General features: G+C 58.8%; 1 protein-coding gene across 1 annotated transcript in view; it reads left to right on the forward strand.

Annotated features, from left to right (window-relative positions):
- Nucleotides 1-7,099: 7,099 nt before the first annotated feature.
- The window catches only part of COL8A2 (collagen type VIII alpha 2 chain), a 30,954-nt gene continuing 12,597 nt past the window's right edge, over nucleotides 7,100-25,456 (forward strand). Inside the window, exon 1 of the mRNA XM_054292618.1 lies at nucleotides 7,100-7,123. The gene's annotated coding sequence lies outside the window, so the exon portion shown is untranslated. The remainder of the gene's footprint in view (nucleotides 7,124-25,456) is intronic.

The raw sequence follows: 25,456 nt of genomic DNA on the forward strand, positions 1-25,456 counted from the left end.
GGGAATGATCCTGACCAAAAGGTGTTGGGTTCTTCGTCCACACCCAGAGCAAGCACTGGCTGTGCTGAAGGGTGAAATCCCTGGGAATGACCCTGACCAAAGGGAGCTGGGTTCTTTGTTCATACCCAGCATTTAGAGTGTCACTGCCTCTGTTAGGCGGTGAAATTCCTGGGAATGACCCTGACCAAAGGGAGCTGGGTTCTTTGTCCATATCCAGCACTCAGAGTGTCACTGCCTCTGTTAGGGTGGGAAATCCCTGGTAGTGACCCTGACCAAAGGGTGTTCTGGGTCCACTCCCCACACTCAGAGCAGGCACTGCCTTTGCTGGGGGGTCAAATCCCTGAGCAGGGCCCTGCTGCACCCCAGGGCTGCTGCTCACAGGGGCAGGAGGGGCCATTCCAGGTGTCCCCATCCCTGGGGACAGGGGAGATGCCAAGAAGGAAATGACAGCCACCCTGGATTAGGGAACAGCACAGTTCCATCCATCCCCACGTCCCTCTGGGGCTTCCCATCCCCTCTGGAGCTCAGGTGGGGAAACTTGTCCCAGCACCCAACATGGGGCATGAAGGGTGTGAGGTTGTGACAGCTTTGGTTGGCTTCAGCTGTGCTGTTGTCACCTCACTGCTGTGCTTGGGGACATCCTGGTGACAGCCACAGGGAGTGGTTTGGGCACTGGTGCTGTGCTGGGCACACTGGAGCTCCCCTGGCACCTCTGAAACAGAGCATCCCCTGCACCTGGGATGAGATCCATGGGGAGGGAGGCTCTGTCCCTGCAGCACTGTGACAGCGTGGCCCTGAGCAGCAGCTCCTCTGAGAGGTGGCAGCCCTGGTAATTAATCATTAGCTCAGCCCTTGTGCCCTTCAGGGCAATGCAGAGGGCACGGGGGTGTCACAGGGGGCACAGGGATGGCACAGGGGGCACAGGGATGGCACAGGGGGCACAGAGGTGTCAGAGGGGGTACAGGGATGGCACAGGGGGCACAGGGGACACAGGGATGTCACAGGGGTGTCAGAGAGGGCACAGTGGTCTCACAGGGGGCACAGGGGTGTCACAGGGGTCTCACAGGGGACACAGGGCAGGCGGGTCCTGCTCCCATGCCAGTCCTGCCCGTGCTGACTGACTGCTTCACTCATTAGCAGGAGTTGGGGCCGTTTGGCTTTTCCCTTCTCCTCCTGGAAAGGGGCCACTTACTGTTTTACAACTAAAATAACAAATTATTTCATAGAGGCTGGAGCTGCCGGGAGCTCTTGGGCTGTGGTGCTGCACTGGGGCAGGCACAGACCCCCGGGCCCCCTCCCTGGTGCTGTCACAAGCCACATCCCAGGGTCCCCAAATGGGCCCATGTGGGGCTCACAGCACCCACCAGCGTGGGCAAAGGGGGCAGAAGGGATGGAGAATGAGAAAAGGAGCAGCAGGGCAGCGTGTGGCACGTCCCCATGGCTGTCTGTCCCTGGTGATGCCCATCCCTCCATGGGGACACCAGCCCAGGGACCCTCTCTGGGTCATTCAGCTCTCCAGAGGGGACAAATTCCATGCAGCTCCGTGCTGCAGCAGCCCCAGCCCCCCAGGATGGCACCTGCATCCTGTGGCAGTGCCACCTCCCAGCCCTTGGCTTCCTCTGGGAAAGGGATGCTGAGCTGTGCCCCAGCTTCCTCTCCGGGGCAAGGCCATGGGAACCAGCCCTGGTGCCCGCTCCCTGCCCTGCCCTGGCACTGCTCACACCCTCCTGGCCCTGCAGACGGGTCCCAGGCTGCCTCAGGATGCAGCATCACCAAACAGAGCCCCAGACCCCCTCCCCAGGGCGACCTGCTGACAGCCCCAACAATAGAGCAGCTGATAAAGCCACACGTGCCCTTCCCTGTACCCAGTGCCCTTCCCTGTACCCAGTGCCCTTCCCTGTCTGTGCCCTTCCCTGCCCATGCCCACAGTGTCCCCAGTGCCAGGCTGGTGCCGGGGGTGGATGGGGGCTGTAGGAACACAGCTGAGGATGCCAGGAGCCTGGAGCCCACCAAAACCTGGTCAATCTCTGACCTCCTCACAGAATGACCCCCATAAAATGAAGCAGCAGCTGTTTGGTGGATAATAAAATGGTTTGGGGTTTTTTTTTTTTTTCTCTGTTTTACAACTGGTTTACTGCCTGGATGTTTCAGCAGCTCGGCTGAACTTCCTCTGTGTGCTCCTGCAGCTCCCAGACAGGCTGCAGGACCCTGATGCCATGGGATGGGTCCCCAGCACCCATGGGAGCACCCAGCCCAGCCACCAGTGCAGGAATGGCACAGGGAGGGGGACACTTCCAGCGTCTTCCAGCAACTTCTTCCAGCGAACCTTAATTTACTTCTTATACTCTTCAGGTGGGACTGGCATAGCAACATTATATCTCTTCTTTTTGGTTTTTTTTTTGTTTGGTTTGGTTTTTTGGGGTTTTTTTGGCTTTGCGTTTTTGCTGGGAGGGTGACAGCAGCTGGGCCAGCCTGCTCCTGACAGCTCCTTTCGGGTGCTGTGGGGTCAGCCCAGCCCTGCACTGGACCCAGGGGCTCCATCCATCCCCCAGCTCTGCAGGCAGATTTACTAGCTCCTAGCCAGGGGTGTTTATGGTGGGCTGGAATGCGCGTCCCCAGCACGTGATGAATTTACAACGTGCCAACGAGTGGATTTATTCCAAGCCCACTGTCAGTGAATTAATCACAGCAGCCAATGCAAGGCTGGAGGTGCAGGTGAGGAGGGATGCCCATGGAGGGGGGTGATGGGGGCACATGGGGGCATCACAGAGACAATCCTGACTCCGGTTTTGTTGAGCTGTGATGAGCTCCAGGGATGCTGCATCCCCTCCAGCGCTCCTGGGAAGTGCCAGCAGCTTCCAGGGCTGCCCTGGGGAAATATTTAAACTTCAGCTCCCAATTCCACGTGCCATTTCCAAACAGAGGGCCAGGGGCCGCCAGCTACCACCTGGGCTGGTGCTCTGCAGACAAGGCAGCCCTGGAAACCGTAGGTGAGTGCAGTTTTTCCATGCATATGTATATAGAAGCAGAGTCAGCTGCCAAAGTAAATACAACCCTTCCCTTTCCAAAAATGTCCTCCAGGAATTGTAAAGGATCCTGGAGCAAGAATTCCGTCTCAGATCCTTTTTTTTTTTTTTTTTTTCGCTTTCTATTGGGGGAAGTGTGTAAACTCGCTCGGGTTCAGCCCCAGCAAAGGCAACGTGAGAGTGTTTTTTTATGGCGTGCACCAAAGGTGCTGGGAGCCGGAGCCACCGTGTGTACCCCGGGCAGGGCTCACGCAGGAAAACAATCCCAGTAAAGAGCTTTACAGCCACCGAGGAATGTGGAACCTCCACCAGCCCCTGCAAGGCTAATTGCTTTGGGATTTGCTCTTTGGGGGGGTTGAGTCTCCATGGTTGCTGCCTCAAAGGGCCCCAGCTGCCCTTGCGGTTCATTAGGATGCTGAGCGGGGAACTGGAGATGCTTTTAGGAGGCTGCAGCGGTTGTGGGGTAAGGGAAGGAGCCCTGCGGTTCCCAGCTGCAGCCCTGCCTTCTCCCGTTACAGCCGGGGACCCTTCCTGCCCCGCCGGGGCCGGGGTGGCAGCCGGAGGTGGCACTGATGTCCCCGGCGCTGCTGAGCCGGGCGCTGTCCCTGTCCCCAGCGGGACAATTCCCTTCCATCTGACCCATCCCGGGCTGATTCATTGGAAAGACACACACAGGGATGTTTTCTGAGGCTGATGCATCCTCGTGTGTCCCCAGTGAGGGCTGCAGTGGCTGATGGCAGCGTGGTGCTGCCACCGCAGCCCTGTCCCTCCAGGCCCCGTCCGCTCGCGTGTTTTCTCAACTGATCTTTTCTTGCTCGTTTAAGTGACTTTGGAAAATGGGATTTTGGCTCTTAAATCGTTCAGGGGCTTTTGAAAATTTGACTCTAAATACTTTCCGAAGTGCATTTGTATGAAGTAATTCTCTCCAACCTCCCACAGTGGTAGTCAGATTGCATTTAATCCATCACTGAATGTTCCCGAAGGCTGGGATCTGGCACCATGCTCCACACGGAGCCGTGGCTCACCCTGCACTCTGCTGACACTGCCACTCCCTGCCTGGTGTCCTCCTGGCCGGGCCACCTCTCACCTGCACGCCACAGCTGGCACAGCAGGGTGATGTCCCCAGCCCTTTGTGTGTCCTTGTCCCTCCATGCCAGCACCCTGAGCGGGCACAGCAGCACTGCCAGCCCAGCTCCTGACCCCCTCCCACCTCCCCATGGCACATTTTCCCACTGGAGCACCAAGGGCTGGCTTTCTGAGCACAATTATCCATCCTTGTGGAAACATGGAAACGATATTCCGGCGCACGGGGCTGATTCGATTATGCCCGTGACCCACCAAAATTAAGTTAAGGCATTTTGCAGCCCCAGATTGAATTATGTCTCCTGCCTCTCTCTTGTTCCTCCTGCGCAGAGCCGCTGCAAGGCTGGGACGGGGATTTTGGGGGGCACCCTGAGGTACAGCAGTGCCCAGGGTTGCTCTCAGTGGCTCAGTGTGGCCCTGGGGACACCAAGGAGCCCTGGGGACACCGTGGAGCCCTGGCACAGCAGTGGCTGCAGAGCTGCCAGGAGATAAAGGCAGCAGAGCCCCTAAATCCCACTCTAAGCCTGGCTTCCCTCTCCTGCTGGGGAGGAGAGCCATCAGCAGTGGCTCGGCGCAGTGCTGAGAGGCATCAGTTGTTTAGCTCAAATAAATAAATAAATTTGAAGTTGGATGAGCTACTCAGAGTTATGGCACTGGGTGAGTTGTTCTCTTTCCTTGCTCAGCCTGGGATTGCTGCATCCTCTGTGAGCTCACACCTGGATATCTTTTGGGCTGGAATAGAGTTAATTTCATAGAATTTTTCCCAACAGCTGGCACAGAGCTGGGTTTTACATTTAGTGTAAGAATATTGAGGGTCAGGCGTTGCTTGGTAATATTTATTCAAGTCCTACACATTTTTCAGTTCCTTGCTCTCTACCAGTCAGCAGGTGCACCAGCACCCACACCAGAGCATCAGGGGGCTGCAGTCAGAAGCAGCTGTGACTCCACAAGATATAAAAGAAAAGAAAGAACCCAATGAGGGGTTAGAAGACTCCAGAACAAAAATAACCATTGCTGGGCAGCAGGGAGAAGGCTGTGCATGGCCAGGAGCAGCCAGAGTGGCACAGCACAGCCCAGGTGGCATGGCCAGGAGCAGCCAGAGTGGCACAGCACAGCCAAGGTGCCATGGCCAGGGTGCCAGGGGTGCAGCCCAGGCTCCATCCTGGGGAGGAAGGAGCCAGCACAGGAGCGATGACAGGCAGCAGGGGCCGGCACCGAGCGAGGCTGCAGCCCATGGTTTGCTCTGTGGGACAGAGGAATGTCTGTGCTGGCAAATGAGCCTCTGAGCAGAGGAAATGCTTTGCCAGTGAGAGCTCTGGTTAAACAAGGCTGGTTGGTTTCTGTGGGAGCTGCCGTGCCAACGGAGGCCCCTGAATGCTCTGCCCTGTGCCCGGGCGCTGCAGGTGGCACAAGGCCGTGGGCAGGAGAGCCAGAACACTGTGGTTGAGGTGCTGAGGTGGTGGCAGAGCAGCTGCTGCCAGCAGCCGTCCCCCGAGCAGTCACTGTGTGCTCAGCCGGGCTCAGCCCTGGTTTGGGGCTCCCTGAGCTGCTCACCCTGCCCTGGGCGCTCTGGTAAAGGATGGACCCCCAGCCCTGCCCGCTCAGGGCACCGAGGGGACCCCAGCCCCACGCAGGGCACAGCACATCAGCATTCCTGGGAGCAGGGTCCGGCCCCACGGCGGCTGCTCTCCGGGGGAAGCCATTGAGGGGGGATTAGCTGTCTGATGCCCCCCTCGCTCAGGCGCTTAATACAGAAAACAAACACCCTTGTGCACCCAGCGGCCTCCATCCCGACGGGCTTTCTCCGTGCCCGTTGCCTGAGCAACCCTAATCTGCCTCGCGGGGCACACCGGGGCCCTGCACCCCGCACCCGGGGCTGCGGCAGCGCCGGCCGTGTCCCCGTAGTGTCCCCGTAGTGTCCCCTCTGTGTCCCCGCGGTGTCCCCGCTGTGTCCCTGCCATGTCCCGGCTGTGCCTGGCACGCGGCTGCCAGCGGGATGCCCACGGCTCCTCCGCCCCGGGCATGGGCAGCACACGGTGCCCGGGACAGGCAGGTGCCAGCATCCTGTTCTCCTGGGGCTGAGGCACCTCCGTGCTGGTGTGTGTGATTTCAAAATCACGAGGCAGCAGCAACCGGCTCCACTGGCACCACATTTCCAAACTGTCGTGCCCAGGGCAAGGGGATTTTCAGGGTGGTGAAATTCTTACACCTCAGAAGTTGGGATCGTGTCCTGCTGAGGCCCTGTGTCCACAAGGGACATTGGGTGGGCATGGGGGCAACGCTGCTCCAGCCATACGGGCCAAGAAGGGGAAAGAAGGTTGGAGCTCATTCACCCCATCCCAGGGTTGGGCAGCACCCAGTCCTGGGGGCTCTGCACATGGAGGGGGCTCTTTTCCCACCCTGTGGCTGCTCCTGCTGGCATCAGCATCCCGGGGCACGGGCCATCCCTGCTCGGGAAAAGGCAGGCGGTTCTGGGGCCGGGGCACGGGGCATCCCTGCTCGGGGGAAGGCGGGCGGGTCTGGGGGCCGTGCCCGGGCCCCCTGTCCCGGGTGGGGTGGCGAGGAGGGGCCGGGGGGGCGGGGGCAGAGGGGCCGCGCTCTCGGGGTGCGGTGCGCGCAGTCTCCCTCCCTCCTGAGCCCGAGGAACGAGCAGCGCGGCCGGGCTGGGACCGCCGAGGGGAGAGAGGAAAAAAGAGGGAAAAGAGAGAAATCGCAGCACCCGCTCCCCGCATCCCCCGCACCTTTGGTCCCGCTCCGCATCCCCCGCACCCCTGATCCCGCTCCGCATCCCTCTCTCGGCATCCCCCCGTCCCGCTCCGCATCCCCCGCGCCCCCGGCCCCGCTCCGCATCCCCCGCACCTCCCGCGCCCCCGGCCCCGCTCCGCCCTCCCGCCCGCCCCGCTCCGCCCCGCGGGGTGCCCGGCCCGGCCCGGCCCGGCCCGCCGCTCCCGCCAGCGGCCGCCCGTGCCCGCCGCTCCGCTCCGCTCCGCTCCGCCGCGCCGACGGGAGCTGAGGTAAGGTCCGCGCCGCTCCGCCGGGACGGGTCAGGGCTCCCGGTGCCGCTCCCGGTGCCGCTCGCCTGCGCATCCCGCGGGTGGCGACGGGCTCGGGCAGGAGCTGATCCCGTGGATTTCCCAGTCACGAGTCCCGCTGTTCTGGTGCCTTTTCCCCGAGGAACACTCCAGCCATCCCTTTTCGGGCAGGTCTGAGCCCGCTTTCCTCTACTTCACCTTTTCTCATCCTTTCTCCCTCCTGTGACTCATCCCGTTCCCAGTGAATCCTCCCCAGAGCCTTTGCCGTCTCCCAGTGCCCAGCCCCTTCTTTCTGCTGTTAGGAAATGTTTGTGAGAACAAAAGTGTGTCGGGGAAAGTGCCGTGGCCTTTGGGACAGCCACTGCTGGCACTCGCTGCTCCAGCCCTGCCTGGAGTCTCTTCCCCTCCCAGAGCTCCAACATCTGCACCGGGTACCGGCACCATTCCCGGGTACTGGCACTGTGGTGCCTTCTACAAAAACCTTGGGAAACACCAGGTGCTTATTTTTTTTAAGAGTGTTGCTGTTAATTGGCTCCTGAGCTACCAGGTTCTCCGGCTTTGAACATTCCCAATAAGCCAGGAAAGATCCCCCCTGTACGGTAGCCCCAGGCCAGGCAATAACCTACCGGAGATATTTCTCATCTATGGGCAGCTTTGCTATAAGGAACATGTTTAATAAATCATAAGGCCGGTGAATTCCTGGGATTTTTATTGCTTCTGTAAAAATGCAGTTTTGATCCGTCTGCGAGGGATATTGGGAAACAAAGCGGCTCCTTTCAGAGCTGGATCCTACGAATTTAGGACACAGACCTGGCAGCAGGGCTGGTGGCTGGGAGCCCCCTGGGCAGGGGCTGTGCTGTGGTGGGGCTGTCCTGTCCCTGCTCTTTTAGGAACCAATGCAACCCAGGTGCCTGAACCCCATCTTGGCTTTCCTCACTCCTCTGGGGCTCTGGACACAACCGCGTGTGTGGAGCCGAGGCAGCGATGCCAGGGGAAACATCACAGCTGGAAACGCTGCAGGGCTGCGCCAGGCTTCCAGTTACATTTTTCCTCCTCGCCCTGTTGCCCGAAGGGAAAAGAAGCAGCAAAACCCAAAAGTGCTAAAAAATGGGAGAGGTTCTTGCAGGAAGACTCGCCTGGTTTCCGTCAGCCCAGCTGACCCCATCTCCCAGCAGCGGGGCGGTGGATCGTCCCAGCTCCCGCATTGGGCAGAGGAATGGCAATAAAGCAATTTTCTTTGCCTGTTCCAATCTGAAAACTGGGGTTTAGAAGCAGGAGCAGAGCCAAAACGCAAACAGCACACAGAGATGTGAATCCAGCAGCTGTCAGGGGCTCGTTGGGAATTCGGAAACCGCGAGTGCTGTGGCCAGGGCGGTTGGTTGTGGGTTGGAATAGGTGGTGGAGGCTCTGCCCCGCTGCACTGGGCCAAACTGAGAGGCCAGGCTGCCCTTGTCCAAGGAGGCAGCAGTTTGGTGATCGGAATTTGTCCCGTCTCCTGCCATGCCTTTGTTTTAGGCTGTGCAGAGCCCGGCCACAGAGGCGGGGAGGGAGCATTTCTTTGTACAGGGAAGCATTTAAATTCTTTGCAGTGATTCATATATTCCATTCATATGAAACACAGTCCTGCCGAGTGTGAATGGGGACTGAGGGGGGATTTTTTTAAGGCAATAAGCCCTAGAAGTGTCAAAAGTTATTCACACCTTGGTGAAATCAAGGATATTTCTGTCCGTGGCTCTTGGCAGGGGCTCAGCACAGCTCACCTTGCGTTGGGTTTTTGGTTTCCCACTTGGATACGGAGCAGGGGGAGCACGGGGGCAGTGCTCCCATTCCCTGTGCCCAGTGCTGGAAGATTCCTAGTGCCAGTGGGGCCTGGCATGGGCTGTGCCCAGGGGTTGTGGTTTGGATTCTCTGGGGTCACAAATGCCCAGAAAGCCCCAGGGCTGGTGAGCAGCCACCTCTTGGTGAGCCCATGGCTGGGTGAGGTTCTGCCCCTCCAGTGATGGTCACCAAGGCTGTGCCATAGCTACAGACCAGCTGTCCCCATCGGGGCAGAGCCTGCCCTGCTTGCCCTCAGCACAGGGCACAGGAACAGCCCAGCCCAGAGAGGAGCCTTTTTGGGTGTGTGGGACCTTGGTGAGGGGCTCCTGGGGTCAGGCATGACCCTGGGGTCACTGAGCTGCTCTGGGGGGCTGCCAAGTCCCTGTTGAGGAGCGTTAGTTTGGGGGGAATCAAGTGGAGTGGCTGAGGGCCAAGATGTAGGGGCATCACCCCAATGCCACAAGGTGCCGCAGGTGTGGGGGCAGCACCCGTGGGGAGCTCCTGCCTCTGCTGGCCGCTCCAGGATGCTTTGAACCACTGTAAATCCTCCCCGAAGGAACTGCAAGACAGTTTTATGGCTGCTGGGGAGGCAGACTAGCAGGGTGTTGTTTTCAGAGCTGATCCATCACGGGACGCTGTGCGGTGCATCCAAGGCTCGGCTGCCGGCGGGCGGTGCAGCCTCTGCTGGGGAGGTGGAGGTGAAACCGCCCGGTTTTAATGCTCTGTCTGCTCCTGGGTCTGTGATGTGAGGGGCAAAACCTCCTCCACAGGCCCTGCATGCCATGGCCAGGCTCCTCACACTGCTACAACATCAAGGGGATTTGGGCAGTGGCACCTGCAAAAGGCATTAACCCGATGGGGAGGGTGTGGGGATGGTCCCGTCTGTCCGTCTGTCCCCACACACCCCTCTGTCATTGTCTCCTATTTCATCTTGTCCACAGCCCAGGAAGGAGCAGAGTTTCCATTCCTCTGCGCTGAAGAAAATATCTGTGACAATAAAATCTCATAGTTCAGAAAAGGGGGGCATAAAAAGACACCAAATTGAATTTGTTTTCCCTCAGTTTCTCAATCCCACGTTTTTCCCTCTGGGAGAGGGTGCAGGCCCACTGTGGGGCACGTGCTAGACTCTGAGCATCCCCAGCCCCCCATGCACTTTGTCACAGCTAATTAGAGAGGGTAATTATCTGATTTAACAAAGATGGGGTGGCATTGACACATGCCCATTCCCTCTTTTGCACTCAAGGATTCCCTGTGCAAAAGACACAATGGGGACATTTGGGGAGCAGAGCAGGGTGCTGCTGGAACCTGGCTGTGTCCTGCAGTAATCCAGTGGGACTGGGACCCTCAGGGGGGCTGTGAGGCAGGGGTGACACCCCACACCACGTCCCCCCAGCTCTCCCCTCCTGCTCAGGGCTCAGCTGCTTCCCTGCGTTGGCGACTTGGACGCCGGCACAGACATAATAAACCGCTTTTCCTTTCCCCCCTGTCACCGGAGCCGCTCCTGAGTCACATCCCTGGCTGCCTGGCTCTTCCCCAGGGCTGTCTGCTCTGGCTGCATAACCCTGCACATCAAAGCAATGGGATCCATCCCGGCCGGGAAGGGCTGCGGGGATGGCAGCGCTCAGGGAAACATCTGCAGGGGCCGGGGGGCAGCGCCGGCCTGGTGCTGGGATGGGATTGTGATGCTCTGCTCCCCAACAGCCTGCCTCACCCCTGGGCATTGCTGGGCTGCCCCAGAGAGCTGCAGGAGCCGGGCTCTCCAGCAAAGCCACATCCTGCCCTGTTCTTGCAGGAGCACCCCAGGAGCAGGGACCCCATGGCTCCTGATGGCTGCTGACCCTCTGTAGGGCTCCCAAGCTTGGCTGGGGGCTGCAGGTGAGAGATGGGTCCTAAAAAGGACAAAGGTGGCAGTGTGAGGGTGTCTGCTGTCCCCTCAGCCCAGTGCTCCCATGGCCTCTGGCCCCAGTGTCAGCCGAGTTCACGGAGCAAAGCTCCAGCTCACAGGCAGCAGCAGCAGCCAAAATCTGCAGAGCAGCCAGGCCTGGTCTCTGTGACCTTCCCTGGGGCCGAGCCCGTCCTGCTGGCCCATCTGGAGATGTTTGTCCCCAGAGGCTCTTCCAGCCTCGTCCATCCAGGACAGGGCTTGGCAGGCAGCAGTCAGGGAGGAGGACAGCGACTTCAGTGTCCACCTGCTGTGGATGCAGTGGCTGATGCAATGCCTTGCCCAGCTTGGTTGTTTTGCACCAAAACTGGGGGTGCTTATCTCTTTCAGCACCCCCAGCCCAAGTTCTGCCTTCCCCAGGCGGGATGTGCCCCAGGAACTGCCCCAAAGCAGCAGATTTCTGCAGACCTGCTGCATGCTGGAGCAGCCTGGTCATGCTGGACCCCTGGGACCCTGCAGTGCTCCTGTGCCTGCCCCACAGAGCTCTGGCTGTCGCTGAGAGCCTCTTTATTGTTCTGGTGGAGGGTTTTGTTTCACTGCTGCCTTCCAAGTTCCCAGGGATCTAAATTCTAAAGCAGGGTCTTGTAAAGAGCCCTGTCCAGATGGGCGAGATGATATTGCCATATCAGATGAGAACTATCCCTGGCTTTATCCACAGACAATGCAGCAGTGGGAGCAAACAAGGATAGAGCCTTTCTTCCGAGGCACATTAGCCAAATAAGAGCCTTCACTTTGTTTTGTGCCGAAACCTAAGGCCCTGAGGCCAGACCACCTCAGGAGCTGCCCCCATCCCTGCAGCCACGGGAGGATTTGCACTTTTCCCCGTTTTCCTGGCAGGGCAGGGCAGCAGGTCCTGCCCATCTCATTGCTGTGCTGGCAGGGTGGTGTCCATGCCCCCAGGGCTGGGAAGGTCTCAGGGACTGGGCAGCACTCAGGCCTCTCCTGTCCTTGGATGCCACAGGAGGTGGAAGATGCTTTGGTTGTGCCCCATCATTTGTGGGAGCCCTCTCAGAATAGTCAGGGCATCTGAGGCTGCTCCATGCATTCAATTGTGGTGATGCACAAACCCTGTGGCCAATTCACCTGCTTTCAGATTTCATTACAAGGCCCAGAATTCAGCCCAGGTTTGTTTTAAGAAGTTACCGGAGGCTGAGAGAGCCTGGGACTGATTTATGGCTTCCCATCAAAATCATGTGGTTTCACCACGAAACTTGGAAGCTCGGGCTGCATTTTTCCTTTGGAGATTTTGGCTCTGCTCCAGGGCTGGGAGTGTGAATCCAGGGTGTGCATCAGGGCTGGAGCATTCGGGGTGCTGTGACTGAAATGGAGGAGATATGGATCACCAAGGAGAATATTTAATGTCAGGACAACACAGCCATGTTCTCAGGGAAGCACTGATAAGGCGGTGGGAGGCTTGGCACGGCACAGAGCTGCAGCAGGTCCTTTGCTCTCACTGTAGCTTTCATTTCAACACTCAGCACTTATCACCCTCACATCCTGCTCCGTGTCAGCAGCCAGAGCAGCATCTCGTGAGCTCCTGTGCCCAGCCAGGCTGGGAAGTTCCACTGCCCTCCCTGAAGCCCTGCTCTGGGCTCGCAGGGTGAGCTGCCAGTGCCCACCGGGGTTAAATATGTGGGCTTTTGCCAGAGGAGCATATTTCCACCCTGAAACATGCATTGTCAATGACTGCAGAAAGGTATTTCTCACTGCTGCCTGTACTGTGAGCCAGAGGACAAGAACAAGACGACTTTTATTGCTATTTCTTCATATTTCCTGATATTGCCAGTCTGGCACTCACAACCCACAGGCAGATCCTGACCTGGGCCTGGGTTTGGATTACAGTGGCGATACCTTTGTCTTTGCTTTGCCTTTAATTTCAGATGCTTTGGGCTCTGTAGGGGCTGAGCTGATAACCCTGGAGGGCAGAGCCCACAGCCCCAGGGTGGGCAGCTTGGGTCAAGGGCAGACCCCAAACCAGGCACACAGATTCATTAAGGTTGGAAAAGATCATCAAGCCAACCCTTCAACCAAACACCCCATGCCCACTAAGCCGTGCTGTGAAGTGCCACGTCTGTTTTTTGAACACTTCCAGGGATTCTGACTCCATCACATCCCTGGGGAGCCTCTTCCACAGCTGGACCCAGGCCAACCCCCTGCCCCTCACAGCAGCTCAAGCACCCCAAAGCCCCGTGATTGCCATGGGCCCACAGACCCCTGAGGGTCCCATTGTGGGGGTCTCAGCCTCTGGCTCACGGCAGTGCAGGAACAGAGGAAAAGAGCTTTGTGTTACATAAATAACAAGGTCAGAGCCTGCGAGCTGCTCCTGCTGCGCGCGTCCTGCCGAGCATCCCTGGCGCGGGGGCCAGCGGGACGGCGGAGCCGCTCCAGGGCTTGGGTGCCTTTATGGTTTCAATTTAATGGCTTTTTAAAGTCGAGATGAAAGGGAGAGGCGGGCAGGGCCGCAACAGTTCCCCCGTCTGCATCCGAAGGAAGCTGGTGGGGCCGTGCCGAGCACCGGTGGCTCCGTGCCCGCTTCCCGATCCTCCCTTGCTCCTTCCCACCGCCGGCACAGACACGTCCTCACCACGAACACACTCTGTCCCTGCCAGCTCTGCGCTGTGCTGGCAAGTGCCAGCTCATGTGGCAGCGTGACGTGACCCCTCAAGGCCTGGTTTGGGACACTCAGGTGTCCAGCACTGCCCCAAAGGCCTGGCACAGTTGGTGCTGATGGTTTGTTCCATCACACCTCCCGTAGCCACTCATTAAAGACCACACGTGATGTGGTCATTGCCAAGCATCAGCTACGGGCCAGGACAAGACCCCGGCGCTCCTCGAGCAGCCATAAATTGAGCTGTACGAGGAGTCTGTAATTATTTTATGCCAAGCATGGTATTTTCCTCCCCCCAGGGAAGCACTAGAGCGAACAAGAGCAGGCCTGTGCCAAACCATGCCCGGGCAGTGTTTTTATGAAATCTTGGGTTCGTCAGAATTAATTTCATTTAAAACATTCTTCTCGTTTTTCATAAAGCACAGCAAATCCGCGGTACTTAGGGCAGGAATGCAGCCAGAGCGCTGCCGGGCAGGCGGGAATTACCCGCGGCAGATGGGCCGTGACGGCGGCGGGGTCGCCCACGGCATCCTGGGGGCATCCAGCTGGGAAGGGATGCTGGAGCGACCGTCTGGGAACAGCCAGGCATGGAGCTGCTGCAGTGCCATCCGTCCTGAGCTCCCAGGGGTGTGGGAGTCCAGGTGGTTTGTCCCCAAAGCTCTGTGGAGGCTGTGGCCATGACCGTTCCCATCCTGATCCCAGTGCTGTCCCTGCATCACTGACCATCTGCTTGAGTCCCCTGCCCGGTAGCAGTTGGCTGGAACCTGGTCCTAAATCTGACCAAACTGCTCAGATTGTCAATAATTCAAGTGATTTTTGGGGCTGGGGGCTGAAGCAGTGTGGGGACAAGGGTTGGGAGCTGGTGCTCCTGCCTTGCACAAGGTGTGAAGACCAGAGCTGTGGGAGAAACAAACCTCTGTCCTCTACTGCTGGGACATGGCAGGGGCACTTCCCAAAGGCAGGACCATCCTGTCCTGAGCTCCCAGGGGTGTGGGAGTCCAGGTGTTTTGTTCCCAAAGCTCTGTGGAGGCTGTGGTTGTGGCTGTTCCCATCCCAGTGCTGTCCCTGCATCACTGACCATCTGCTTGAGTCCCCTGGCTGGTAGCAGTTGGCTGGAACCTGGTCCTAAATCTGACCAAACTGCTCAGATTGTCAATAATTCAGGTGATTTTTGGGGCTGGGGATACCTGACTGGGGCTGGGGGCAGAAGCAGTGTGGGGACAAGGGTTGGGAGCTGGTGCTCCTGTCCTGCATGAGAAGGTGTGAAGACCAGAGCCATGGGAGAAACAAACCTCTGTACTCTGCTGCTGGGACATGGTAGGGGCACCTTCCCAAAGGCAGGACCTCTGCAGGGCTGCTGCTGGAGGGCTCTTGGCTTGGGAGGCAGGTTAGTCCCTGGGGTCCAACCCCAGCAGGATAAATAGCTCAAAAATCCCATAATTCTGGAGACCTGACCCACTGGGAAGGGGTGTAACTCCCCTCCCTTCCACCTTCCCCCTCCTGCAGCCTCCCAGTTCAGGACCCAGGCGAGCACCTCAGCTGCTGTGTCCTCTGAGGATGCAAACAGGAGCTCGTGACCTTGGGTGACCCTGGGGCCATGAGAGGAGACACAGGACATCCCTGTGGGAGCTGGAGACCAGAACGAGCCAGTGGGGCCCTGCAGCTGGTCCTGCTGCAGGCTGGGATCATCCCTGCCATGCTGGGAACCTTGTGTGCTCCTCCTGCCAGGTCAGTGGGCTCCAGCCTGCCAGGAAGCTGGCAGGGGTGAAAAGGGGGATTAGAAGGTTTGGCAGGTGTCAAACTTCATCTTTCATCCTGCTGCAGGAAATCCATGGCTTCATGTCCCCTGCTCCTGCACGAGCCCTGACCTCTCCCTCCCTGAGAGAGAGGGTAACTGGGATGGACTGGGAATGGAGCAGCACTGGGGTCTGCACCATGGCCAGAGCCCTGCGAGATCAGTTTTGGCTGGATGGCACTCTAGAGGAGTGGGCAGCAGCTCCAGCACTGCCTGGCACAGCCAGGTGCCCAACTGGTGGCGTTTGCCAGCCGCAGGGTCGGGTTGGTCCCCAGTTTGTGTGGAGCGTGAGAGCCCAGGGCTGGGTGTGCTGTTTATTTTGGTTAAATTGAGTTTTCTCTGGGAGATTGGGGGGCGCAGGGGGCCTCCAGACAAGGGGCTTTTGTGAGCTGAGCTGCAAGCCGATCCCCTTTTGTGGTTTTGCTTTTTTGGATGATACAATTTGTTATTCCAAGAACTACCCAGCAAATGGACCCCATTAGCCGAGTCCCCAGAGCAGCTGGAGCTGGAGCTGGCGCTCGCAGTGCCTTTGTCTGCATCCACCTTGGTCCCACTGGGGGCACTGGGCACTGCCTTGCCCCTGGATGGTGCTTGGGGGACAGGAGGGGGCAGGAGCTGCTGTCTGTCCTTGCTGGCTGTGCTGACGGAGCATCTTATGGGATTAGCCTGGGCTGGGACCAGCAGGAAGCGCTGGGTTTGCTGAATTCCCTGGCACACAGTGACAAAAACCCAGTTGTTGCCACGCTGCTGGGGGCTGGAGCCAGTGCTGGGGCAATCCATCCAGGGATGGATTGCAGCCCTTTTGGGCTGGACCTCACCCTGATGCTCGTGTGAATTCACATCCCTCCCTGCCTTTGGGCACCAGCAGCATCCCCTGCACCGGGGGCAGCATTTGGGCATCCCCAAAGGGTCCCTGCACAGCCAGCACACCAAGGGCAGCTGTGTGGATGCCGTGGCAGCCTGTGCTGCTGGAGCCCGGCCCCGGGGCCGTGGTGCCGGGGCTCGGCCACCCCCGGCCACCGGCAGCATCCGGAGCATCCTTGGCCCGCCCGGCGCTGCCTCTCGCGGGGATGCTGCTGGCTCTGTTTGTCTTGGCTCCGACGCGCTTTTTCCTGCATGTGAGAGGCTGGAGCTGCGCAGGAGCCAGCGGGTTCATAAATAAAAGCGTCGGACACCTCTGTGGGTGGTGCTGAAAGCTCCTGAATTAGCCCCACCGCCCTGACACAGGGACACACCCGGGGCTCTCCCGGCTTCCCGACCCCGTCCTGGCTGCTCCTGCACAACCGTCCCTGTGCCCCATCCCCAGCCCCACTGCACCCACCCCTCCTGCAGGGCTGGGACACCCTGTCCTGGCCAGCTGGGATGTGTCCCTGCTCCCACCAGCCTCCTAAAGGGACAGACCTGGCTGGGCTCTGTTCCCTCGCTGGCCCCGCAGCCAGGAGGGGTATCCAGATGTGGGCAGCAGACACAGCCATGCCTGGAGATGAGTTTGGCACAGAACTGGGTGCGGGAGCATCCCCAGGGCACGCACAGAGGGGACATTGGCCGCCTCCAAAGCCCCTTGGCCATCTCTGGTTGCTGAAGAACCGGGAGGAGAGCGAACCTCACCCCTTCACCTCCCGCTCCGTGCCGGGCCGGTGCGGGCAGCAGTGCCCGGAGGCTGCGGGACACTGGCCTTGCACGGGATTTCCTTTCCCTTGGCTCATCGGGGCCACGCTCCGGCCCTGGCAGAGCCCGGCGGGGGCCGTGGGAAGGGGCAGCCCTGACTTCCCAACAAAGGGAGCCCGGCAGTGGGCAGGAGACAGCGCCGGGAGCCAAGAGAGCAGGGGCAGCACCCGGGCAGGGCTCCCCGAGCCGCTCTCGGCTCTCCGTTAACCGGGGATGGAGGCGGCTGCAGCCCCCGGGGCCTCCCTGGGGCAAAGGCCAGCACAGATCGGGGATCCTGGTGCCAATCCCCGACCATAGACCCCGGTGTCCCCTTTGGGGCAAAAGCCAGCACAGATGGGGGCTCCTGGGTGCCTCCCTGGGGCAAAGTCCCGCACAGATCGGGGTTCCTGGAGCTCAGTCCCAACCACAGCCCCCGGTGCCCCCCTTTGGGGCAAAGGCCAGCACAGATCGGGGTTCCTGGCACCCAGCCCCGACCGCAGCCCTCCTCCCGCCGCGCCCCCGCCATTCCACCCAGGGCCTGACATTTCAGCGTGCCGAGCCTTCGGAAAGCAGCGTTTTAATGCTCTCGCTGTAAAAGCGGTGGAAAATGTCCGTGGGCTTGTGCAGGGAGGCTCCCGGGAGCGGCCACGCCGCCGTGGGTGTGCCGGGCGCGGGCTGAGCCCCGGCTGGGATGGGGGATCCGGGGGCATCCTGGGGGATCCTGGGGGATCCTGTGGAGCCCCCGGTCTCTCTGAGACACCCCTGCAGCCACAGCCAGCCCTGCTCATCCCTGGTTTCTGTAGCAAGGCTGAGGCTGGTGCTGTCCCAGGTGGGTTCTGCAGCCACTCGAGGCACGGAGGGAGCTGTCACCTCACTGTCCCCTGGCATTGCCTCCTGCCATCCGTGCCTCCAGAGCTTCTCCTGTGCTCTTCCCACACCAGCTCCAGGCTGAAGCCTGAAGGGTTCCTTGGGTATCTTTTCTCTTCTGTTTTTTAGGGGTTTTTTATGATTGTTCTCTAGAAAAATGGGCTGAACAGGTCAATTTAATTTTCTCCCCGTATTTCATCGCTCAGCAATGCCAGGCCAGTGTGGCAGCAGCGTGGCACCTGCAGCAGATGCCCAGTGCCTGCCCAAACTGGGGCTGCCAGGTGCCTGCCACTTCCTAGAAGGCAGCAACATGCCCCAGGTTGGGTCTGATCCCTGGATCAGGGCTGACCCCCAGGTCTGGATCTTTTCCCAGCTCTGGATCCAACCCCAGGATCTGGGCCTGCAGCAAACATGGGGAGATGACTGGCATAACACTTGGGGTCCCTTGGGTGCAGTAACCGTGCCAGCCCCTCCTGGGCAGCTTGGCACCTCCTGGCACCTCTGGGTGCCCCTTGCCAAGGCAGGGGGTCCTGGCAGTGCCACCCCTGTGGGCAGTGGGTCCCGAGTGGGGACCGAGGGAGGTTCCCACATGACACAGCCTGGGGCAGAACTCACAGGGAGCCGAGTGCTTTTCCAGCTCCAGGCCCAAACAAAAGGTTCTGTAATGAATGTCTCCCTGTCCCCGGGTTCAGGGTCCGGCTTTGTGCCCCGGTGCTTCCGAATGGGAGCATTTGAATGGAGCAGAAGGGAGCACAGGGTGCAAAATCAGGGACTGACCCTGAGGGACCAGACTCCATCCCATTGTCAGTCCCCTGGGACACTGCAGGACACAGAGACAGCCACTGGCTGTGTGTCCATCCAGGCGAGTCCTGCTAAGAAAATATTCCAGATATTCTGCACTGCTTTCCACCAGTGCTGGAGCTCCAAGGCCCCAGTTTTGCTTGGCAAAGGGTCAATGGTAACAGCGACGCCCAGGGCAGATGCTCTGGAGCTGTGAAGGTCACTGGCTCCTCTGGGCCTTTCTTAGCCAGCTCCCAGCACTGTCCCAGCTTCTCCTTTCTCCATCCTGTGTCCAGAAGTGGTTTTTCCTCTGGGATTATCTGGGACACATGAAATCCACACCATTTCCCTGTGGGCTGGTTGCTCTGCAGGTGCGGGGTGCCCTGGGCAGGGCAGAGCTGCCCGATGGCGCCACATTGGGAGGAGAAGAGCAGTGAGAAATGAGCACAATTTTGGGTGTGGGGGTCCAGGTTAGGGGGTGATCTGGAACCCTTTGGAGCAAATTCGATGGGATGCTTGGTTGAACTGGAAATTTGGAGCCTGGAAAGGAGAGTGTGGCTTTAGTGATAAATGATATTGAAAGAGGGTTAATGACAAAGATGGTGAACGTGGGGACACTGAGTAGCACCTCATGGTCCCCAGGACAGGTCACCCAGCTGTCCAGGAGCGGTGCTGTCCTGTGGGACTCTGCTGCCTCTGCACAGGCTCCTGTGGCATGAGGGTTTGGTGTAATCCTCAGGAAAGCAGGACGACTGGAATTCCCTGTGAGGCTGTCGACTCCCAAGACAAAGGAAATGTGGAAACTTAAAAAAAAAAAAAAATTTAAAAAAAGAAGTAGAAATTTCAAATTGAAAAATCAAAGCAGCTGATTCAGCAATGGTGAAACATCTTGTGACGGCGTCAGGCAAATTATTTCCAAACAAAATTCTGGGAAAAAATCAGCTTGATTTTGCACAACCCACAGCTGTCCCAATGGAAAGGCATGTGGGGGTTGTCCATTGGGATGGGGGCATGGAAGCCTGATGGTGCTGCAGGGCCTCAGGAGCACAGCCTGGCAGAGAGGATGGCCCCTAAAATGGGGATTACAGGGCACAGGGGAAATCTGAAATCCAGCCAGGAGCACGAGGCTGTGCCAGACAGGAGCGTGGGATACGGGAGCGTCTTGTCAGAGTTTCCACTGAGCACCTCGGGCTGGCTGGGGTCTCGCATCAGCTCAGAGGAATTAAATTAAATTAAATAACATAAATACTGCCTGAAACGTGCACTCCATCCCTTTCCCTGGGTGTGGAAATGGGGAAGCAGCTGCACATGGCTGTTGTGCCAGGAGTGCTCCTTTATGGTGCATGGGGCAGCAGGGGATGGGGATGGGGAAGGGATGGGGATGGGGATGGGGATGGGGATGGGATGGGATGGGATGGGATGGGATGGGGATGGGGAAGGGATGGGGATGGGGATGGGATGGGGATGGGGATGGGATGGGGATGGGATGGGGATGGGGATGGGATGGGATGGGGATGGGTATAGAAATAGTGAAGAGAGGGGGGTGATGAGGGGATGGGGATGGGTTTAGAAATGGTGAAGAGAAGGAAATGGCGAGGGGATGGGGCAGCCGATGCTGGCGCGGGGCTGCGATTTGCCGATTTGCCGATTTGCTGATTTACCGATTTGCCAATTTGCCGATTCACCAAGGGGGAGGCAGCACCGAGGCACCGCCCCGGCAGGTAACCCCATCCATCCCCCAGCGCCGCCCGCCAGGGAGGGACGCAGCCGAGGCTCCCGCTCCTGAAATTTATTTTAATGTAAACCTAGCTGTAAGGCAGCTTTTTCTCATTTTTAAACTATTTCATATCAATCCTTGGCCTGACATTTGTTTTCTTTGAGTGCGGTGGGGAGCGCGGTCGGCATTGCTGAGGATATCTCCTCTGGAATCTTGGCAGAGGCGGCTCCCTATCTTTGAAGAAACGGCAAATGCAAAACAGAAGGCCGATATTAGAGAAGCATAAACAATATTTCCCACCCCCCCCCCCCCCATTAACCCCAGGAGAGGCGCAGGGGCCGAATCGGTGACACTGGGTGGGGGCAGAGGGGGGGACATTGACCATCCTCGGCCACAGGGCACCTGTCTGGGCTGACCCCAGGCTGGGACATCCCAGCATCGCTCTGGGCAGGTCCTGTCACCTGCGTTGTCCCCAAGGGCTGTGACCGACCTGGCGGGACAAGGAGTGGTGGCAGCCAGGAAGGTTTGCAGTGGTTGGGGATGGGTTGGTGGAGCCAGGGGTGCCCCAACCAAGGTCTTGCATTGTTGGGAGTTAGTAGCCGAGCTCTGGAGTCTCCCCTGAGGAGATGCAGCTCCAAAGTGAAGTGGGAGTGAGGTCACCGGGTGATTTGTCAGAGGGGTTTTGTGGAGGGTAACTGCAGGGAGGATGTACGGGAGCAATGATGGGCAGGCAGGCACAGGCAGCAGTGCTGGCACCTGGGAGGTTGCTAAAAAGCTGGAAAAGGAGAGGAAATGGAGATCAAAGGACCCAGCAAAACCAAGGAGACAGAACTTCAAACTCTGATGCTAAAATAGAATCACTGTTAGGATGAACGCTGCGAGGCAGGCTCCTGTCTGAGCAGCTGGGCAGGGATGGGGATGTTCCTGGTGTTTCAGACAGGAGGAGATGTTCTCACAGCAATTCACACATTTGCTGTCGCACCTGGGCAGGTGCTGAGGGAAGAGTGCAGAGCTCAGGTGGGGAAACCACAGGATGGGGACACAGGTGGGGATGCTGTGGGAGGGACTGAGCTGCTGACCAGTAGCACCAGCTGTCCTGGGGCACTGGGAGCTGCTGGCTCCATGCTGTATTTACCATGGTGCAAGGCCAGCACCTCTTTTCCCTGGGAGAACAGGGTGCTGCTGCTGAGGCTCCTTGTTGCACCCAGAGCCACTGAGGGCTCCCCAAGTGCTATTTTAGGCTCTCACTGCATTCCCTTAGCAGGGTCCCCTTCCATGGGATGGGTGGGCAGGGCTGGAACAGCCACAGAGCTGCTGCCCCACATGTCCCACCCTGCAGCCCCCCAAGGGAACTGCCCTGAGCACCCCACCCCAGAAGGCTCATTACAATGAATCCAGTGACCCCAGCACGAGGCTGGAAGTTTAAATGTCTGTGGTTGATGGCCACTTGCCTGCAAATTCCCTGGGACGGGAATCGCTCCCTGCGGGTCCCTCCAGGCTTAGCAGATTTCTTTGCAAAACACCCCTTGCCTTAGGAAATGTTATTTTTGCACAGGAGCAAGGTGGGTCTGACCTGCAGAGCTCAGGAAAACTCCAAGTGGTTCCCACTGCTCTCACTAGGACTTACCTGTCCCTGGAGCAGGGCTGGCCCAGCAGCACAGGGTCCTTGGAGAGCGATGCCCAAAGCTCCAGCAGCTCCCTGGGGCTCTCAGCCCCTCTCCTTCCTCTGATGTCTGGGCAAATTCTCCACATCCCACACCAGGAGCCAGGCACGAGTGTCTGTGCTTGGTCAGGGCATGAGTCTGGGTTCACAGAGCAGTTTGGACCCTACACAGCCCCCTGGAAAGGGGTTCCAGCCGAGGGGATCGAGCCCTCCAACACCCTCAGCACCCTCATCCCCACTGCAGCCCAGCTCTGGCTCCTGCTCTGCTCCTCCAGCCCTCAGGGACAGCGTCACCACTGCCCCCGGGCAGGCCACCATCCCATGGGGAAGAGGAGGAGGAGGAGGAGGAGAGGGGAAGAAGAAAGGAGGAAAAAAAATGAATCCCCACAAAAATGTCTTCATAACAGGAAACGTCTCATAAAATACCTGTGGTTTGGCATGTGTGATCCGACTGGTCAAACTATGCACCTGGCAGGGAACCCTGCTATTAATGCTGCAGCTCTGGTATTTCAGTGCAGGGGAGGCTGGCGGGGGGCTGGGACCGGGGATTTGGGGTGCAGAAACTCCTCTGGGGCCACAGCAAGGGGGGAAATGTCCCTTGGGTCTCACTCACCTCCACGGGCACCTTCCCAGCTGTGCATGGGTGGGGGAACTGCAGCACCCCAGTGTGACGGTGTTCACAGGGGTCTGAGGATGGGGGAAGAGACGAGGATCTGACTCCATGTTTCAGAAGGCTTGATTTATTATTTTATGATATATATTATATTAAAACTATACTAAAAGAATAGAATAAGGGATTTCATCAGAAGGCTGGCTAAGAATAGAATAGGAAAGAATGATAACAAAGGCTTGTGGCTCAGACTCTCTGTCTGAGCCAGCTGACTGTGATTGGCCATTAATTAGAAACAACCAACATGGGCTAATGAAAGATCCACCTGTTGCATTCCACAGCAGCAGATAATCAATGTTTACATTTTGTTCCTGAGGCCTCTCAGCTTCTCAGGAGGAAAAATCCTAAAGAAAAGATTTTTCATAAAAGATTTTTCCCTGTGACACCCCAGGGATGCTGTGAGCCGGCAAGGCAGGACCTGGTGTTGCTGCAGCCCCGAGCCAGGGTTTTCCACCCAGACCCAGAACCAGACCCCAACCAGCACCGACCTGGGGGTGCCCGCCTGGCTCTCGGGTGTCCGCCTGGCTCTTGGGTGCCCACCCATCCCAGGGATGCCCTCGGCCCCACGCACGCCCGCCGGGGCTGTGCAGAGCAGTTTTGACAGCTGGAGGTGAGGGATTAAGCCCTGAGCCGTGACCTGCGGCTGCGCCCCCGGCACACACGCCCGGGGTCGCTAATCCGCTCGAGCTGAGCCCTGACCCGGGGCCGCGGGATCAAGCGGTGCCACCGCCCCTGGGGCTGCCATCGCTGTGGGACCCGGGCAGCGTGAGCTGTGGGCAGCTGGCACCATTGCCATGCTGTGCTGTGCCACGCCATGCCATGATCTGCTAAGCTGTGCCGTGCCATGCTGTACCATGCCATGCCATGCTAATCTGTGCTGTGCCATGATCTGCTAGGCTGTGCCATGACCTACCATGCCATACCATCCCATACCGTACTGTGCTGTGCCATAACATGCCATACCATGCCGTACCATGCCGTACCATGCCGTACCATGCCGTGCCATGCCATACCATGCCATACCATTCCATACCATTCCATACCATGCCGTACCATGCCATACCATGCTGTACCATGCCATACCATGCCGTACCATGCTATACCATGCCGTACCATGCCATACCATGTCATACCATGCCATACCATGCTGTACCATGCCATACCGTGTCGTACCATGCCATACCATGCTGTACCACACCATGCCATGCCTATCCCGCTCCATCCAGGGCCAGGCTTGGGCACTGTGTGCAGGACCATGTCCCTGCAGATGGGGTGGGGTGTTTTTTCTTCGTCAAGGAAAATGTTTTCTTGTTCCCTGTGCTGCTGGCGGGCGAGGCTCCGGCTCGGGCTCCGGGTCCGGCAGCGCATACAGCAGCCTTGGATGGGATCAGGTGTCATGCAGCTAAGGACAGGCTGGTGCCAAGTCTCCCCCGCGCTCCGGCGCTGCTCAGCCGAGCTGCTCCCTGATGCCTTTGGCTTTCGCAGCCCGGCCTGCGGAAACAACGTGCTGTTCTCCCTCTTCATAGCTCACTTTTCGTTTTTGCCTCGGTTTATTATTATTTTTAAAGCATGTGTAGCGCAAAGCAAATCATCGACCTCCCGCTGGAGCCGGGCCAGCCCCGTGTTGGGCTTGGAAATCCTCCCTGCTTTATTTTTTATTGTAAATGACCGGAGGATGGAGCGGCTCGATGGGACACGGCGGCGGCCAAGCCGAGCTCCAGCCCACCCACACGCGCCGGCTGCTCCTGGTGCTTCCCTTCCCTGCATCCCCCCAGCCCTGGGTGAGGGCAAGGAGCTTCCCACGGCTTCCCCCAGCCTGGGGACAGCTTCTGCCACGGCTTCCAGAGGTGGTGACTGTGCCTTGTGACCCCAGGGCACAGAATGGGGACAGCTTGGGCATGGGGAAGAGGATGGGGACAGCAATGGGCATGGGGATGGGATGAGGCCTCACCAGTGAGACTCGAGCTAAAGTGCATCAAATTCCCCATCCTGCCTCATCCCTGAGCCCCTCTGTGGGGCTGGGATGGATGTGGGGCCGGAGCTGGGGGGAGTGCCAGAGAGCACATGCTGTGCCCCAAACTGACCACGCTTTGACTGCCGGGTTTAAACAAGTTCCCCGTTGTGCCGACCTTCAGTCACAATGGCAGATCCCCCGCGGATCGCATATATTGACTTAAAAAATAATTAGCCTCAAAGGGAGCAGGCGCAGGGCCGGCCAGGCCCTTCATTAATATTTAAGTAACAGGGGCCATAAATCAGCTGCAGCTCAGCCAACAGCCCTGGCCGTGTCCGTGGGGAAGCGGGGCCATGGTGTTCACAGGAACATTGCCCAGTGCACAGGCATGGGAGTGCTGACATGGGCTCTGTGGGGAGAGAGGGACAGTGCGGGGGGCAGCAGCCCCCTTCCACTGGGAATGGCCAGGAGCACTCCAGGAACACGCTGGGAGCTCACCAGGCCGCCCAGCACAAGCCACGAGCAGTTGCGGAGCGACGGAGGCAGCACGGGCTGGTTGTTTCCCTGCAAGAACAAGGTGACATTTCTTGTCTCTTTTCTCATGGTTTAAGTGTGAGATTTTTTCCCTGTTCCCAGAGCTTTCATGGCGTGCCAAGGGTTTTTAACACGTCTGCTCGCCGCCTGCCAGGGGAGCCGACACTCGCACCGTCAGCGTGGCGGCCGCGGCTCTGAAGCCGTGCCAGGGGTCTCGGTGCTGGGTCGGGGCCCTGCTCCCCCCAGGGCTGAGCAGAGTGGAGGATTGCTGAGCCCCATCCTGCTCCAGCATCCTCAGAGAACAGCAGGGACCCCTCAAG

The sequence above is a fragment of the Melozone crissalis genome, unplaced genomic scaffold (assembly GCF_028551555.1).
Source record: "Melozone crissalis strain CALT ecotype California unplaced genomic scaffold, PUWL_Pcris_2 ptg000111l_1, whole genome shotgun sequence".
In the NCBI taxonomy this organism is placed as follows: Eukaryota; Metazoa; Chordata; class Aves; order Passeriformes; family Passerellidae; genus Melozone; species Melozone crissalis.